We start from the raw sequence: 19654 nt of genomic DNA on the forward strand, positions 1-19654 counted from the left end.
AGCCTATAAGGCTTTCTGTTATAAACCTGGATTTTCAGGATTAATTTATCATCTTTTTAAAATCCTATTGGGTTAAAACTTGTCATACAAGCTGTCAACCCATATCTCCTAAAAGGAAATGGTTCAAATACTTCAGAAAAAAATTTAGATATGAACCAATCCCCAGAACAGAACTTGTATTGGCTTATGTGCTCTTTTTTTTGTTTTGATCAGATGAAGATAGAAATGCTGTCAGACATATTTGCAACAATGCACACCAAACTATTACTGTGATGTATTCTAGAAACTTGAGGGGTAAAATCTGTATAAAATGGCCCACAGATGCCTGGTACCCCTCTTGTCTCATGGGTGAATGGTAGATTAATGGAAAGATTAATGAAGTAGGCTTGCAGCCTCTTAATGTGGATTTTACAGGATGCTAGTTAAAAGGATTGTGTTTAGTTACTGGAAAGACTGATTGCAACCTGCAGTACTGAAGCCACATGAATCATTCCATTAGCAAATAGAATTGAGACAACAAGTGATTTTAACGGTGCTTAAAATCATTTCTTGATTGATTAAATTCCTCTCCCAAGCAAGAACAGTTTACTTAATGTCAGTAAATATGAAAAGCACAGTCTCACTTCTCAATATCTACTCAGTCCTCTCTTTAAGCTACATAGCACCTGTTATGCTGTGTTTTCCAAGTGCTAGAAACCACTTCAGCACCACCAACTTTTGCTATGGCATCTCTAAGACAGAAGACCTTTTAAGACAGAAGACCTCTGCTATTTGGAGTAAAAGGAATAGTGCTCTGTTAACAAGACTGTAGTAACATGCCACAGTGGATGAAAGGCTGTTGACATTTTGATAATAGATCCAGGACAAATTTTTTGAAAAAAAATGTAGGAAATCAGTCTACAGACAGCTGTCCTCCTCTGAAAAGGTCTAGCATTGAGTGGTGACTAAAATTCCTTCCTCATTCCCACTAGGATCAAAGTTATCTTCTGATCCTATTTGTCTTAGAGGAACAGAGCCTGTGAAGCATTTCCCTGATACCTGTTTCATCCTTTCCAGGTTAGAACAAAGATTTTCAAAACTCCCAAAGCAAAAGAAGCTTTGGTGCTACTCCACACACATCTGTTTACAAGTGTGTTTGTGTGAGTGTGTGTGCGCACATTAATCCAGTTGAAGGTGATGAGGAGGTAACCTGCCTTCCTTTCTATCAGACTGCTCAACTGCAAGAAGTCCTCTCTTGCCCTTGCATGTAGATTTTGCTTTTGTTTCTTTGTGTTTTTTTTCACCAGTGAATACACACAGACTGAAAGGTTCAGAAGGCAGGTGGAAGAGGGAGTGAAAAAACAGCATATAAATGTTGATTTCACAAGGGTAGTTGGGTATTCATTAGAAACATATTTATAGCCACTCCCAATGCACATGCTGATTAAATTGGTCACACATTTTTTGCTGCTGTTTGCTAAACACGCTGTAGAGTTTTGCAGAATACCTATCAGTTAAATCCCAGATGGTGTTCTGCTTGAATTGAACCTAAGTTCTTAAACATATGCTACATGCTAAAATGTTAATTGGAAATATTTATGGTACTGAATTGTGGATAACTATTGTTTTCCATATATACCAATTAGTTAACTTGGTCCTTATTTAAATTATATTTTGTAACCAAAGAAAATAGGAAGTCTGCCTTTTTAAACACTTTTCATATAAAAATATCTTTATTACACGTTTCTCCACAGATTTCCAGAGCCAAGGGAGATTTGGCGATAGTTATTTAGTGAGACCTGGGAAGACACAATAGGAAAGATCTCTTTCTCCTTCCATTCAAGAGTGGAATGATTGTACTTTTTCCAACATAGCCTCCTACAGCCTATGGCCTTGGGCAATGGTGCTGGTTGTTTTCCTCCCATCCCCTACTGCCCTAAATGCAGTTGTGTTTGAAGTTTTTTAAAACCCTTGCAATTCTTTGATAGAGCATGAAAGAAAAATATTTCAGAATTTCACTGAAATTAGCCACTGAGATGGCAATTACACTGTAAATAGCTAGAGAGAAGCCATTTGATGCTGAATGGCAATATCAGATTTGTTCTGATACTTTACTTAAAATAAATTGTTTTTTACAGATAGAGCTGTCTCATCTCACACAGTTATTTAAATAATTTCTCTGTAACCCATTGTGAAAAGACTATTCTGTCAGTTTTCTGTCTAGAATTCACAGTTTTAAATGGATTTTAATGATGAATTCCAGACTTTTCCATTCCAGTTTACCACACAAATAAAACATACTTCAAAAAGATGGATTTTTTCGCTCCAAAAGGTGAAATTTAAAGGACTTTTTTACTATTACTCAAAAAACCTACATTATACTTAAAATGCCTGTAATGGCCTTTGTACTAGCAGAGCACTGCAAAGAGCTTCTAGTGAAAGAATAGCTCAGTTTCACCTGGACCTGTGGGTAGTGACTCACACTTAGCATAAATTTCTGCTGTCTCATATTTTACATACTTATTTAGAATTGTGCACCATGGATGCTGTTAAAGTAGAGTTCTTCTTGTAATTTCTCAAAGTTACAGTGAGGGTACAAAACAGTGAAGGATTTGTCCCTCTCTGTCCAATGCATAGAATATTTGTTAGATTAACCTAAGTCTTTGGTGTACTTCTTCCTCTCTGAAAATCTTGCCAAAATCTCTTATTGCATAATTTAAATTCTCTAAGCAAAATTAAAACATCATCCATTACAAACTCTGAAATTTTTCTGGCTCTCTTAGATCTACCCAATTAATCTCAGAAATATCTTGGGAGCAGAACGTTCATTTAAGTGTATTCGCTAAACTGAATAACATCCAAAGAGTGACTTTTTAACCTTGATTTACCCAGCACTCCTTTTGAAACTACATCTGGTGTTTTCCTTTGGTAAACTCAGCTTTGACTTCTTCACAAGATTCAGTCAGAAAATTGTGTATTCTCTGTCTTTACTGAAGTATTGTTCTTTGTCCTTATGCTTTCATAGTATGTCATTAACACAATCTCTTTACTTTTTCACACATCCCTCTCTTCCATGATGTCACAAACTTTATTATTATTATTATTATTATTTCTTTTAATATTTCATTGGAATGAATAGGAGTATTTTTATTGGTGGATGGATCACTAGCATGTACTGATTTCTCTGACCTGTAGCTCGTATTTTTGCCTGCATTCTCTGAGTCTTGAATGGTAGTTTAAAATCAATTCTCTTTGTCTGTTGCTGATAAAAATATCTTTTCAACCAACTGTTCTAAGTATTCTCTGACATATATTATTTCCTCCTGGATTATAACCTCCTATGAGCTTTGTTGTTCCACTCCTTACCTTTTACTGTTCTCCCAATGTTCCCTTGTACATGAGTGAAAGCTATAACCCCATATAGCCTGCTTTCCTAACGTGCTTTTCCACTTGTAGAAGCAGTGCTCCGTCTTAGTCCCTGTGCTCTTCAACATCTTCATAAATTACTTGGATGCTGTACTGGAAGGGATACTAAGCAAGTTTGCAGATGGTACAAAACTGGGAGGACCTACTGACTCCCTCAAAGGCAGGGAGGCCCTGCAGAGAGACCTCATCAAACTAGAGAACTGGGCAATCACCAATCATATGAAGTTCAACAAGGGAAAGTGCCGGATTCTGCAACCCTGGATGTTTGTACATACTGAGGAATGAGATGCTGGAAAGCAATACCACAGAAAGGGACCTGGGGGTCCTGCTTGATGACAAGTTGAACATGAGTCAGCAGTGCCGTGGCAACCAGGAGGGCCAACCGTGTCCTGGGGGGCATCAGGTAAAGCATTGCCAGCTGGTTGAGGGAGGGGATTGTCCTGGTCTGCTCTGCACTGATGTGACCTAACCTTGAATATTGTGTAGTTTTGGGCACCACAATATAAGAAAAATATTAAGCTCTTAGAGAGTGTCCAAAGGAGGGCAATGAAGATGGTGAAAGGTCTTGAGGGGAAGCCATATGAGGAGTGGCTGAGGTCATTTGGTCTGTTCAACCTGGAGAAGAGGAGATTGAGGGGAAATCTCATTGCAGTCTACAACTTCCTTGTGAGGGGAAGAGGAGGGGCAGACACTGATCTCTTCTCTGTGCTCACCAGTGACAGGACCTGAGGCAATGGCCTGAAGTTGTGTCAGAAAAGGTTTAGGTTGGATATTAAACAAAGGTTCTTCTCCCTGTGGGTGATTGGGCACTGGAACAGGCTCCCAAGGGAAGTGGTCACAGCACCAAGTCTGACAGAGTTCAAGAAGCATCTGGAAGATACTCTCAGGCACATGGTGTGACTCTTGGGGATGGTCCTGTGCAGGACGAAGATTTGGACTTGATGATCCTTGTGAGTCTCTTCCAACTCGGCATATTCTGTGATTCTGTGTGTCCAACAGAAACAATGCCAGCTGCCTGAAGATGGATCTGCCACTGGCCAAGGCTGAGTCCATCAGTGATGGTGGCAGCACCTCTCAGGTAACACAGTTAAGGAAGGAGTGGGAGGTTGGGGAAACGCACAACAGATGGAGAGAGGAGTGAGAATATGTGAGCGAAACAGCCCTGAAGACACTGTGGTCCATGAAGAAAGAGAGAGAGAAGGTGATCCAAATGCCTGAGCAGATTACCCTGCAGCCCATGCTGAAGACCATGGTGAGGCAGTCCATTCGCCTGCAGTCCATTCCCTGTCCACTTGCACCACCGCAGGGGGAGGAGGCAAAGAAATCTTTGAGTAAAGTTGAGTTCAGGATGAAGGGAGGGGTGGGAGGAAGGTGTATTAAAATTTAGTTTTCATTTTCTCATTACCCTAGTCTGATTTGATTGGTAATAAAAAAGAAACTGATTTCCCCAAGTCTGTTGTGTTCTGCCCATGACTGCAATTGGTGAGTAATTTCTCCCTGTCCTTATCTTGACTCATGAGCCTTTCATTACATTTTCTGTCCCCTGGTCCAGTCTTGGAACGGAGTGATAGAACAGCTTTGGTGGGTATCTGATGTCCAACCACAGCCAAACCACCACATTGCTACTATTAAAGAGCTAATAGTCATGTGATTACAAAAAAAGTCTTTTTTCTCCCTCCCTACCTCTCTATCTCCTTTCCAGAAGTTTCTAACCCTTCTACACAGACTAAAAAGACAGTACACAAAATGTAAAATGTGCACTACCTTCACTGAAGACACATACAGTCAGAGGACAAGGAATTCCCATTTTTTTTTACATTATAACAGGATATGAATACAAATTTTTTTCATAAAAGAATCTCACAGATGAGAATAGAAAGCAAACCATGCCATGCATATATGGCAGAAGGAAATAGAAAGCAAACCCTGTCAGTCTAATCTGGGAAAAATATCTTCTTGACACCACACCTAGCAACAGGTTTATCCAAGTTTGTGTGTATAAATTCTGCCACCAAGAATACCACTCTCAGATGTGATCAATCTATAGGGCTTCTGTAAAAAAATTCAAAAGGGGAAAACCCAGAAGCCTCATCTAGACAAAACCGAAATTATCCGAGAGGTAAGAATATTTTTTTTTTTTTTATAATCCCAGGCAACTGCAGAAGTCTGAATCTCAAGATAACTGCAAAGAGTGAACCAATGTTCTTTCAAATCTTCTGGGATACACCAAACCTTTTGTGGTAATGCAAAAAACATATCTGACATATGAAGAGATCTATTGAGCAAAACATGTCCTCATTATCAGCCCATACCAAAGTATGCAAAGGATTCATTTGGTGGTAGGTAAAGGTCTTGTGGATTTGGTGGCAGCAAAGCTCAGAGACATTGGACAGAAGTAGAAATTTAAAAAATAAAAGTTTTCCCAATGAAAAAAAAGAAGTTCAGGAGAAAAGGAGAAATGGGATCTCTCCAAGAAGAAACAGAGCAAGACAGGGAGACACACACAGATTGGGAGGAAAGGTGTTGGGTTTCTCCTTACAGGAGATGCAGTTCAGATTGGAAGTTCAGCCCACAGGGAGGAAGGGGGCATAAAGTACACAAAGCTACATCTCCCATGAGGTTCCAAGGGAGTTTAGCCAGCACAAATGAATGTCAAGCTGGCACAAAACATTTAATTTCAATTTTCCCAATAGAGAAAAAAAATTCAATTCAGCAAAATCAGTGTTTTCAGGTAAAAATTAGAGTAGAACACGGGAGAGGAGGACACAGGAGCCAATGGGAAAGGGTGATTTGTTTCCTTGGACTTTGTTTATTTATCCTAACAGCTGTGGGTTTTTTCTCTAATTTAATCAAAGAGCTATATAAAGCTGTGCTGTTGGAGAAAAGTCAGAATACTGCTTAGGGAATCTGGGGAGTAGAGGCTCATTGGAAACAGCAGAAGAGAACAACATTGCTTGAACAAGTGCTTGAACAGCTGGGATAGACTTTCCCCTAGTCTCAGTCCAGGTTAGTTCCCCTGCTTCTCCCAAAGTCCTTTGCTTGAGCAGAAGCTCTCTCTGAAGTAAACCGAGAGACATGCTTTTGGGAAAGCTTTACTCCCCACATGCAGTATGAGCAACACCATACCGTGTTTGTCTTTCTGTGTCCTATATAGCCATCCACACAGGTTGTAGAAGGATGTATACACATAAATCCACGAGCCTCTTCTGGGCATACAACACATATCCTCAGTGTCATGTACTGCAGCACAACTATCACATTATTTTGGACACTTGGAACTGAAAAAAAACCACTGTCAGTGAGGGAGAGGCAGGGCATGGGTGGGAAGGCAAGGTGAAGTGAGGCAAGGAGAGAAGAGGATCCGTTAACAATGATAAAAACATGATAGACAGATGAGAAAATCTTAAGATGACTGAAAATATTGTCAATATGGTTTAAAGTGACACCATCATCAAAGGTATTTTTCTGGCCTGCTGATTTTTTGAAAGCAGAACAGTGCTCAAAGCCTTAGGCAAGTAGTCTAATTTGGTTTGAAGACAGAAGTCCCTTTGTAAAACACAATTCTTTCTTTTCAAGGTACATGCATTAACATCAGTAGATAGAAAATCTTGGGAGGTTTGGATGTTATTCAAACTTTCTCTGGTCTGCAAAATCTTATGATAATTCAAATATTACAATCTTCAAATCTTACAAGAATTCATAACATTAATTACATTTGCTTTAGAAACTAAAATGTCCCTTTGGACTGCAAATTTTCTGGGGGGCCACCTCTGGAAAAAAACAAAAACAAACAAAACAGCTGACTGCAGTCTTTAGGAATATATAATAAGAAAATTGCTACAAGGGCTTAGTTTATTTTTTTCTGACAGAATCGAATCGAATAGAATAGAATAGAATAGAATAGAATAGAATAGAATAGAATAGAATAGAATAGAATAGAATATTTCAGTTGGGAAGAGCCTACAACGACCACCTAGTTCCAACCATCTGATCCCTTCAAAGCTGACCAAAAGTTAAAGCATATTATCAAGGACACTGTCCAAACCCCTCCTAAACACCGACTGGCTTGAGGTATTGACCACCTCTCTAAGAATCTTGTTCAGTGTTTGTTCACGTTCTTGGTAAAGAAGTGCTTCATAATGTTAATTCTAAACCTCTCCTGACACAGCTTTGAAACATTCCCTTCTGTTCTGGGCCCAACGGAGAAGAGCTCACCACCTCCATCTCCATTTCCCCTCCTCAGGAAGTCTTGAGAGCAATAAGGTCTCCGCTCAGTCTCCTTTTCTTCAAATCAGACAAGCCCAAAGTGCTCAGCTGCTCCTCACAGGACATTCCTTCTAGCCCTTTCACCAGCTTTGTTGCCTTCCTCCAGACTCATTAGAGGACATTCACATCCCTCTTAAATTGTGGGGCCCAGAACTGCCCACAGCACTCACAGTGATGCCTCACCAGTGCTGAATACAGCAGGATAGTCACCTCTTCTCACTGGCTGGTCATGCTGTATTTGATGCACCCCAGGATGTGTTTTGCCCTGTTGACCCACAGGGCTGGCTCACACTGAGCTTACCACATACGAACACCCCCAGATCCTCGTCTGCAGGGCTGATCTCCAGCCACTCCTCTCCCAAATTATACAGTTAAGCTTGAGGAAGAGAACTACATCTTGGTCTACAGTCCGGACTCAGAGACAGCATCAACTTTATTTAGAAATGACTGATAATCTGGAGAAACACATTTGGTATACCAGGGAGAGGGATCTGTCTTGATTGCAAGCTACAGTGCTAACTGTAGGACACATAGAAAAAAATTGATTACATCTAGTCATATCCTACCCCAAGACTTTTCCATTAATTCTGTTTCCTTCCCTAGTGGGAAAACTGGTCTATGGCAACTTTATATGAGCTGTGATTCAGCACAGCTACTGATGTTCTGCATGCTTTAAAGTAGGAAAATAGAATTTTACCAGAAGAATTTGGTCCCTTTATGGAGTTATCAAGACAGGTTGTCAAATTAGTTGTAGTAACTGACTGTGTGCATCTTTAAAGTCTGCTCCAGTTATGAAACAAAACACACAAAGGTGCTTTAGGTTAATGTTTTTACCTCTTGACAGACTGATATGAGATCTCTATCGAATGAAGTCTTTGATCTAGCTTCAGAGAGTTGAGATTATTCTAAGGAAGCATTTCCCTTAGAATAATAACCAATACTACTACTTTTTTGTGCACTTCTGAAACTCTTGTAGTGGTCTTGAGCCGCATAAACATCAGTATATATATATATATATACACAGGCACATTTGAGATGACCTAAGCTGTCCCACCTGCCCTTCAGCTGCTTTTCCAGTAAAATATAGTTTTCTATTTTATTTTATAATATTGTGAGGATACCTCATATGATCTCTGGCATTTCAAACACTAAAAGATTTCTATCTTTAGATAACAAAGCTGAGCCTTTAAAGGCTAAACTAGAAAAAAAACGTGAAAAAGGCTCAGATCAAAGAGAATATTTTCTTCCTTCATTTGGGTTTATTCCTTCCCACACTGCAGTGATTAAGTAGGAGAATGCCTAACACCTACAGAAAAGACATGCTACTGAGGGATATCAAAATAATTTAGTGTGATGTCTGTAAACTGTATCTGTAAGAATTTAAAAGACAGTAACCTAATGCTGTTTGTGTTTCTGTCGCTGAGCATCTTAAGGGTTGTGGATTTTTTTCACACAGTGAAAAAAGATATTCAACCTCTTTTAAAAAGTATAACATGTATTTTATCAGTAAAAAAACACAGTGAAAAATAAGCTTCGTATTCCTCTAATGATATCTATAAAACTGCTGGCCTAATAATCCAGTGTTTTGCTCTGTGTATAGTGATGTATATATATGTGCAAAGTAGGATAAATATCAACCACCTCAGAATGACAGTGGTTTACATCCAAGTAGCAATGAATCTGCATCAATGTAAATGACGATCAGGCAAACACCAGCAGAAATCTAGTTCTATAAGTAATCACAGAGGCTTAAAACTCAGTCTATCCTTGAAGAAAATAACTGCACTGCAGAGCAGGACTGTTCAATAATACAGAACAATTTTAAATGAGTATTTTTCCCTTCTTCAAAAACAGGTGATCTGGAGACTTCACTACTGTAAACCAAACATTGACTTAACTGACTACGTGAATTTTCTTTTACTATGTGTTTTTAAAAAATTATACATACAAGCTAAATAAAATAAATAAGAAGAAGATTTAAGGCTTAGGTGTGTTCAGGAATTCTTTTTTCCAGGTTTATAAAATTATCTGAGATAACAAAAATTTTTAATTAAAAGGTAAAATTTTGTTTCTCATTACTTTTGGAAATGTATCTAATATATATGCATGCACATTATAAAAAATATTTCCTTGGTAATTTTAAAATATTTTAATTTTCTTTCAACTCTTATTAACTTTATTTTACTTTAAAAAATATTTTGTCTAAAATGTATTTGAAAGGAAATTTTTCAACCAAATAGTCTGTTTTACTTCAGTGAAGCCATATTTTTCAAATAAGAACAGTTAACTGAAAAATTCCTAGCTTGTCATATTAATTAGATTATCCTCTTTTGCTCTGAATCTGCTCACTATTGCTACCCAGTTTGAAAAGGAAAATGTAACATTTAAGCAAGAGGAAGAAAAGTCTTTCTTCTTTCCTTAAAGACACCTTTCAGATTCTTGTTGATTCTTTGTTATCAGCAAGAGAATGCAAAGGAAGAGATTTTCAGAGATGTTATGAACATGAACATATTGAGAGAAAGTAAGTACACATCAGCTCTTTCCATTTGCTGGTTCTATCTGCACTGGGACACTTTCAATACTGAGGATGAGAACTTCTAAAATTGCTCCAACTGGACCACTTACCTAGGCCAACAGCAACATGGCACAGAGCAAAACAGATAGGGAAAAATAAAAAGAAACAAACAAACAAATAATCCCCCCCCAAACAACAACAACAACAAACCAAAACACAAACCCCACAACAAAACAAGCAAACTCATTTGAGTGTTCAGTCTAGCAGATGGAATATTGAAGATCCCTAGGTAAGTGCCAAAATTTCCTGTAATCAAAAGAAAAACACTGAAAGGAGCTGTTGAGTGTGTGATAGGAAACTTTTAAATGGACAAGTGATGTTCTAACCAAATATCATCTTCTTATATATATTTGATTCTATGTATCCATTCAACATGTCTTGCTTTATCTCTTTGGCTTATATAGTTGTTTTAAAGTTTGCATTCACTTGACAAACATTTCATCTATTTCACAAAACCTTTTTTGCATTTTCAGTATTTGCTGTCATTCTCTGCTAGAATAAAATAAAAATCTCCCTACTCATCTACGGTAGGTCCATTGTATAAAACTGTGACCTCTTAGTACCCATTTTTCTCCTATGACTGGACGTTGCAACACAGCTCAAATATAACACTGTACATTACAGTCACCCAACATTAGGTGAGATGAATCTGACAATTCCTGTCTTTCCTTTGGGAGCTAATCAATTTTCTGTAATTAAATAATTGTTAAACCAGAAGAAACTGATAGGTAGCTGAGAAATTTGAGTTAGAATAATTCATGTTCATGTTGCTGCTCTGTATTATATCCAACATTTATTCTGAACAATGAGTTATTAACTGTTCTAAAATATAGAACCTACCTAAGACATTCCCACATTGACTCAAAAAATCTTTGCTGAACCACATACATATTTGCTTTTTTTATCCTTCAGAATGTTTTCCAATCCACTGCTTCCAACAAAATTCTTGACTCTATTTCACTTTATACAAATACCATTTCATAAATGTACACTTCATTTTACAGAAATTCCTTCTCAAATCTCAATTTCTGAGATTTCTTTTGTATTCTATGATATTTTTGGAGGAAATATCAAATACTTCTTTGAAGATTTTAACACAGAAAAAATCAATATTTATGTGTAACACTAAAAGTGAGCAAAATAATGACAAAACCTGTAAAGGATGTAATCTATTTTAAGTAGACATTTTTTTCCAGGAAGAGATGAAGATATTTCTCAGTGATCACATCTTGAATTACAATGAGTTAGAAATATGACAGGGTAATTTAATGCAGAAGAAAACAAGTGAAAGCTTAGTTGTACCATTTAAATGCATACTGAATTAACAAAAATCTTATATTGCCTTGAAAACTTTCAGATTTACAGATTTAGTATCAATTATCCACAGAAGCAGAGAAATGTAATGCTTTTTAATGTTGTGGTAGAGATTTCAATAGATAAAACAGAGACATGCACATAAACTGTAGGATGGTTCCTATTTACACATCCACGTCAGTGGAAGTTATAGAGCAAGTAAGCATTAGTCATATTTTGGGTATTTAATTTCTAGAAAGATTTTATTGTTTCCCAGTTGCCCAGAGCTTAAACCTCAGTAAACTAAATGATATAAGACATTCCATAATGAGGCAAAAGAACAGATGATGTGAATATACCTCAGTTTTCTAAATCATTAAGATGGTACTTTTATATGTCTACCTTTCTATCTGCCAGTTTAGCCTCAATTAGTTTTGAAGTAATTTACAACAAAGACCTGGTTTTATTCAGCCGAACTAGCATATTGTATTTTTGCAACTGACCCTAACAATAAGTGACACACCACCTGATTTTAGGTGCAAAGTAAGATAGGTGGGCTTTACTCTTCATCAATTACGAGGAAAACTACATCCGAGGTTTGACAGCTAGACTGTATAAAGCTAAAGACAAGTAAAAAGTACTTCTTTCTGAATAAGGAGATGAAACTACATAGGGCTCTAAGTCATCATGAAGCCATCATCTATCAGTACCTATAGATCACTAGTGCAGTAAAGTTAAACACCATGGACTCAGAATTTATTTAAGATAATTGACATTTTGAGATGGAGTACCTGCCAAACAATTTTTATTGACAACAGATGTACAACAAAGAGCAATGACCACAAGCTGTGCCTCAGGAGGTTCAGATCAAACCCCAGGAAAAAAAAAATTCCTAGGAAAATGGTGCAGTACTGGACTGGGCAGTCCAGAGTGGTTGTGGAACCTTCTGCCCAGAAAGACTCCAAGACGTGGTTAGGTAAAGCCACAGCTCACCTCATCTACTCTCATTTTGTGTGGGAGCCTGGGAAAGCAGATTCTAGAGGTCCCTTCAGACTAAAATTTCTAGGGTTTTAACCATTATTGAGTTTGGCCTATGTATTGAGTCTGGCTGGAATGGAGTTAACTTTCCTCATAGCAACCTATAAAAGCACTGTGCTTTATATTTGTAGCTAGAGAGCTGCTGATGACACACCAATCTGTTGGCTGATGAGCAGTACCTGCACAACATCAAGGCACTATCTCCAAATGCAACGTCAAAGGCCAGGAGGTTAGGGGTGTGCAAGGGGTTGGGAGTGTGAATAGCTGATACAGTTAACCCAATCTGACCCCAAAGGGATATTCCACACCATATGATGTCATGCTCAGCAAGAAAAGTTATGAAAAGGATGGGGATGAGGCATTTGTTATTAAGGCATTTGTTTTACAAAGCAACCTCTACCTATACCAAGGCCCTCCTTCCCATGAACTGACTGGACATCTCCTGCTGATGAGATGTAGAAAATAAGTCTTTTGTTTTTGTTTGTGGTGGAGGTTTTTTGTTTGTTTGTTTGTTTGTTTTTTTAGCTTTTCTACCACATCTGACCTTTGCTTTATTTTATTAAACTACCTTTATCTTGACCCACAAGTTTTCATCTTAATTGCTCCCCCTGTCCTGCTGAGGGAGTGAGAGACTGGTTTAGTGGGCACCTGGAAGCCAGTCAGCATCAACTCACTGCAGCCTCACTTCCTGTAGATAAAAATGATAATGTGTAAATACCAACTTTTGCTGTTTCACAGGACTTATTTTTATATTTGATGCCAATAACCGAACACAAATTACAAGGTAAAACAAACAAAGAATGAGACCCCTTGGTTATGTATTTAGCAGAGTTTTCCGGACTTTTTGCAAGATAACAAGAGGAAATAAGAGTTCAATATCTGTTTCAGCAATATTTCTTACTAGTGCCAGCAGATCTGTCAGGCATTTCCTTTCCCTGTGTGGGCTCTGGACACCTTCTCAACAGGTCAGATCTGCTGACTGAAAGAAAGGCTAGCTCTCAGTGTCACATGCATTGCAACTCTGTGCTGGACATCACTTTAGCCTAGCCTATAAGGCCTTTCCTATTTCTGTCTACATTTTTTTTTCTAAATCTCTAAAATAATATTGTCTGAGCCCTTTACCTGTCTTTTAAAGTTTTTTGAAATTGGATAGGAGACCCAAAGCTATATTAATATAGGCTATTTTCCATATTCAGTTAATTCTTTTTGTCCATGTCTTCATTCCTTTCACAACACCTTTCTGCCCTCTCATTCACAGCTCCAGCCCCAGGACTCCAGCCCCACGAATGTCACATCTACCCACACAACTAACTGATATCACTGTATAGTTGTTGTTCTTCCCATAAGGCTCTGTACCTCTTCCGTCTCCCAACATGTCTCTTGCTTCTCCAAATGTTCTTCACATCATTTTTATTTACCCTATTTATTTCCTTCAAATATACTTTATTCTCTTTTTAGTATGTTTCTTTTTATGCTATTTTGTGTTTTCTTTTCTACATCATTACTAGATCAAACTCCTGCGCTGTGCACTGAGCCTTGCTTCTCTTTTTCCCCCTATTCTGCATCTACCTTCACACCCCAGCAATGCTGATAGCGATTATTTTCTACTCCTAGACTAGCAGGAGACTTTCTGCTCCTCCCATTCCTCCTTTCCCTCTACTAATGACCAGGAACTGAGACGAACAAGATTGACAGTCTCTGAAGCACGGAAAGTGCCATCTGGGTTTTGTAGATTGAAAATCTTATTAGTTTTGCTTCCAGCCAAGTTGTGCATACAGAGCAGAGCAACTGGGGTAAGAAAAAGTGCAGCTAGAGGAAGGGGGAAGACCACAAGGGAACAAGAGCAAACACTAGGTAAAAATACAAATAAAGAAAAAATACAAGGAGATAAAGGTAGGTGGTAGAGAGGGAGATTATAGTGTCCCGTTTAATCCTTACACCTTGCTTCCAATTTTTCACAACCCATATCCTAAGGTAAGGTCTAGTCTAGATGTACAAAGAGAATTAGGCTGTGAAGTCTCACCACAGATTGATAGTACCTAACTGACCAAATGATCAACAAAAGAGGCTGCTGAGTTGTTTGGGTGGTTTAGCTGCAAGAGGTACTTCAACTTTTGCTCTTTTGTTTTTCACTGTGGAATAGATTAACATTTTGCTGCCTACCTGAGTTTAACTTTCTGATTGTTCTCATACAAGTGCTTTCCATGTGAAATGTATTCACATTTACCTTTAGGTATTGCAATGCCAACAACAAAATCCTTCAGCACTCCAGTCCTACTGCCTTTAACGGCTTTAAGCAAGAATGTACAGATTCCTCCTTAGGTGATCTCTCTCACATGAGGCACAATGGCAGCAGAATGTCACATCATTTTCCCAGCAACCCTTTTCCCTGCCTGCCATAAAGGCGTCTCAGAAGCATGTAAGAGACAGGGCAGGAGTGGTCAGAACACAATGCACACTGGCTGTGCTTACTCTGACAGATTCTTCAGCAGCTTATTGACAGCTGCTGCAAGCTACATCAACCCCACAGCCATCACAATTTTTACAGATGCTGGAAGTAGACTGAAGAATCAGGAAAACCATAATCAAAATGCACTAGCTAAAAAAAAATACTCAGTATTAGAAATGAAAGGAACCAGGCTGTCCTGTGCTAAAATTGAATTTACCCCCAAAGTCCTATCTTTTTCTGTACATTTCCTATGGGCTCATAACTGTCATCAAATGCACTTCCACTGCCTTGCAATGCATATGCTAATTAGTTCCTTTGCAAGCATACCTGATAATTCTGGTAGAGCCTTGCAGCCTCAAAGCTGGCTTTATGTATTAATTCTCATTTGTATTTTTCCCTTAATCCTTACATTTCTCTTCTGTATTCTTCTTAGAAGTCAAATAAACCTGCAGAATTTTTTAACCTTACATTCCTCTTTCTCCTTCCTTGTTTTTCAAACAGAATGGATGTAACATATATTCTCACTAATGGAGAAATGCATACCTCTTACCTCGGAAGCAGCAATTGCAACTTCAGAGTTCTTTATCCCGTGCTCACCCTGGATCTTTCCCTCTCCCCCCAAGTTCAACATACAACTACTAGACAACATCACCACAGGTTAGTTAGTCATTGAAAATGGTGATGGTTGTTGAAAATTATGTGTGGATCAGCACAAAGCTTCTAATCCAGTGCTTCAGTAATTTTGTTCAATTCAAAGTTTGAATACACCATCATCAACACAAGGTAACCTATGGAGCATGAAAATAGCGTGTTCGGCTTCATGCCAGACTGGAGAGGCTTATAAGCCAAATATTATAAAAATTCTCAGTGTCATTAAGAAATAAAGGAAGATGCTGAGGCAGGGAACAAGTCTTCTTGGACCCAAGGATGTTGCATTCAGTTTCATTTAATGGAGTATTGCACATTTGCTCTTCAAAACTGATCTCATGATTCCAATATCTGCATTAACAACAACAAAAGAAAATCAAATCAGACAGTGTTTCTATTCCTTAATCTCTACCTAACATTTCATGTCTTGCACTCCTGGTTGTCTGTGAACCCAGTTTAAATAATACAGGCTGAGAATAAATTCATCTTGTTTGTAACCTCATTTGAAGAGTAGTGGCAAGGTCTAGCAGACAGAGAAGAGCTTCAAAAATCAGGGGTCACCAGTGTGCTGTGGAAATGTCCAAACCAGCAAGCTCTTGAGTATGCTTTGCATTTTCTAAAGAATAGGCCTTAGGGAGTTTCTTGGAGAGCTTAGCATTTCCTGAGGGACCTAAGCATCGGGCAGGAGCATGCTGTTGATGGAGCCCTCTGGGAAGAGCTTGCATGCCCTCAATCAGAAGAGATCTGAAGGATATGATAGGTGCTTCTTATTCATCAACAACAGTGAGAGAGTTTTAGATGCATCCATGGACCAGGTGGTGATTGCAAATGGACTTCTTGAAATCTTGTCTGAAATGCTTGGGGGCAAATGCAATTAGTTTTTTCCTTGTTCAGTCCTTAATGTATGCTTGACCTGCACAAAGTAGATATGTTGTAGGTTTGTACAACCTTATTGTAAGGGAGGTCACTATGCTGCCCAAACATGATACAGGACACAGTACATATGACCATAGCAGGATATTCCCAGTGTGCTGGGCAAAATACATGCACTTGACTGCACTTATCTATACAGACTCATCTTTAGGTGTCTAGATCTGAGCAAACTACAATTTAGAAATTATTTAAGAGAGCCTGAATCAAATCCAGAGTAATAATTATCTCTGCTGTGATTAATGAGAATCCAGTGTTTTAGAACCCGGCACTATTCAATCACCAGTCAAAACTGCACCAGGCATTCATTCCTGTGAATACAAAAGCATGGAGGCATGGTTTCACAGCTGGTGCAAATTGGCTTAGCCCCATTGACTTCATGTAAATGGGCTCTACTAGGCCAGCTGAGGAATTGGCTCAGACATCTTCAGCCCCTCCCCCGCCCCAAACATAGACCTTGTTTTATCAGGAGAGGGGAAAAAAATAAAAAGATGTCTGGGCTAAAAATAAGTATAAAGGAAAAAAAGAGGGTATCCTGCCATTTTTAAAATTACTCAGGCTTTGTTAATGAGCACTGCTCTATGAATTCCTTGCCCACCCAAGGAATATATACCCCAGTGTACAAGTCACCAAAGGGTGTTCCTGTTATTCTCTGCCTGTTTCTTAGTGTAAGTATCAGCTGCAAATACATGCAGTATAAAAAGATGGTTTTGTGCAAATGTTCAAAGCTGCTATTCTTTGAGTATGTTTTAGTGTGAAATCTCTGAAACAGAGTCTGCCTCACCACCAGAGGGAAGTCAACTCACAGAGGGAAAATATATACCTAAGGCAGAGGCCCCAGCCAGATGTAAAGCAGAGCATCCTTCCTCTCGGGGAGATCTGGGGGGATGGTGCCTCTCCTCCCCAGCAGGCAATGCTTTCACTTCTTCACCTACCGAGGCAATACAGTCATGGCACCAAGGTGTAGCAAGTGCTGTAGAGAAGGGAGACAAATTCTTACCTCTTTTCCTCAGGGGATGGGAGAGATGCCTCTCTGTGGGATAAAACTCTTCCTTTGCATGGAGCAGGGGGACTGTATCTGTACTGAAATGAGGACTGAAAGTTAAGCAGGGGGTGGAAGAATTTTTGTTGCACCCTTTTCACCAAGATCCACAAACAGATTAGAAAACATCATTCTTATGAAATAGTTATGGACAGTGATAAAAACAGCAGCATCAATTTCTTTCTCCTAATTCTTTTAAAAATAGTAAATACTGCTAAGTTTAGCCACGGGGCAGCAAAAGCCTGTAATTCCTTTTCCCACCTATCATCTGTCCTTCTTCCTGTCAATCCTCTCCCTTTCTCCTCACCCTGCTGCTACAGGCAGTGCTGTTTTTCAGGTGTCTCGGAAGCTTTGAAGTTTCCCCTTCAGAAAGCTGATTATATAAATGTTAGTATATCTTCAACTTTAAAGCAGTTGGATCATCTCAGAGCATTTTACTAATTTTTCAGAAGGTTTTATACTGTTCTTTTTTTAGTGGGGATTTTTCTGAGATTATAAAGAAAAAGATGAATTCAGAAAGCAAGTGAAACTGTCAATAAAAGCATTTTTGAGCAAGTGGCATACTGTGACAGGATGTCATATTCAGATCTAGATTGTGCCCATGCATTTACTATAAATACCAGTTTTGCTAATGTTGTGAATAGTAAGTAATTGAAGGGTTTTTCTCCCTATTGTGCTTGGAAGAATAGCAACGTGAATAAAATTTCTAAAAAGATTTTATCCATATTTCTAGAAGGAAATTATAATAACCATGTGAATATCTTCCCTTGATTAAGGTTTTGGAAGTAAAGGAAGATTCTTTTTTTTTATCAGTGTGTTGTGAGGGATTATTTGTTTGTTTTGATTTTTGTGGAAATATCCATTTTGTTGTACTCTCTTGTGGCATGATGATACCTGGGGTTTTTTAGATGGGGAATATGATTCTGAATGTAATATTCTCCACAAACTCTACAGAGGATTTTAATGAATAAGTATATTTTGAAAGAACTGTCATTACCGGGATCTTTTCTAATGTGTTTGAAAGTTTCCCATAATATTCATGCTTGCTGTCTCCTGGAAGGATTATAATGTATTGGAAAGATATGATCTATCTGGAGATATATTTTAAATACTTTTATCAAAAGCATTCTGGCTTATTAAAACAATTTTTTATGGAGGCAAATATACCATGCAAGCAATGGCAAAAGTGTCTAAAAGAGACAGGTGAAAATATCCAAATCTATAAGGAAAACTAAAGCTGTGATTGTTCTCCCACTTTATTGCTTCCTATAACATAATGCCATGTGGGATCACATCCCTAAAGAAGAAAGTAGTACCCTAAAATGGCAAAGCCAGTTCCTCAAGTGTGTTCAGGTGTCTATATTCTGCTGACACCAAGAGGAGCCAGATGCCTAATTTCCACTTGAATCTGCGAGTGTGTCAGGTTTGAGCCTCAGATCTGTATTACCTTTTACTTTACCTGACAGTTATCTTTTCTAGTTAATGCTAAGTGCATCTCAAGATGTGGTGTCGTTTGCTGCTCAGAACACCAAACAGTGACTTCAAGGGCAGAGACAGAGAGCATAGTTGGCAGGTGGCTTCCAACTAGAAAAGACTAAAATCAGTTGGTATAGCTTCCATGTGGCAATAACAAACCAACTAACAAAATTTGGAGCCTCTAATTTTGCTCCAAGATAGTAATACATTCTTTTTTAAAGGAATTTATTCAATTTTTTTCTTATTTTCTTTTAGATAAGTAAAAATCATTGTAATGACTGTCATCAATCTTTCATATACTGTAGTAATCATACCTTTATACATTTTTTGAGTTGTCTAATGATGACATCAAATAGTATACTGCAGGTGATTATAAGGTATGGGGCTTTTTCTGTTCAGTGAAAAGATAAAAATAATGTAGATAAAAGGAACATATCTTTAACAAGACAGAACTTGAGCAATTTGAGGTGGAAATCCATAAAAACATTGGAAGGTTTGTTGAAATGATGAGTCACTTCAGCAGGATAAAAAT

Source organism: Myiozetetes cayanensis, unplaced genomic scaffold, assembly GCF_022539395.1.
Source record: "Myiozetetes cayanensis isolate MyiCay16 unplaced genomic scaffold, myiCay2020 scf5-8, whole genome shotgun sequence".
Taxonomy (NCBI): Eukaryota; Metazoa; Chordata; class Aves; order Passeriformes; family Tyrannidae; genus Myiozetetes; species Myiozetetes cayanensis.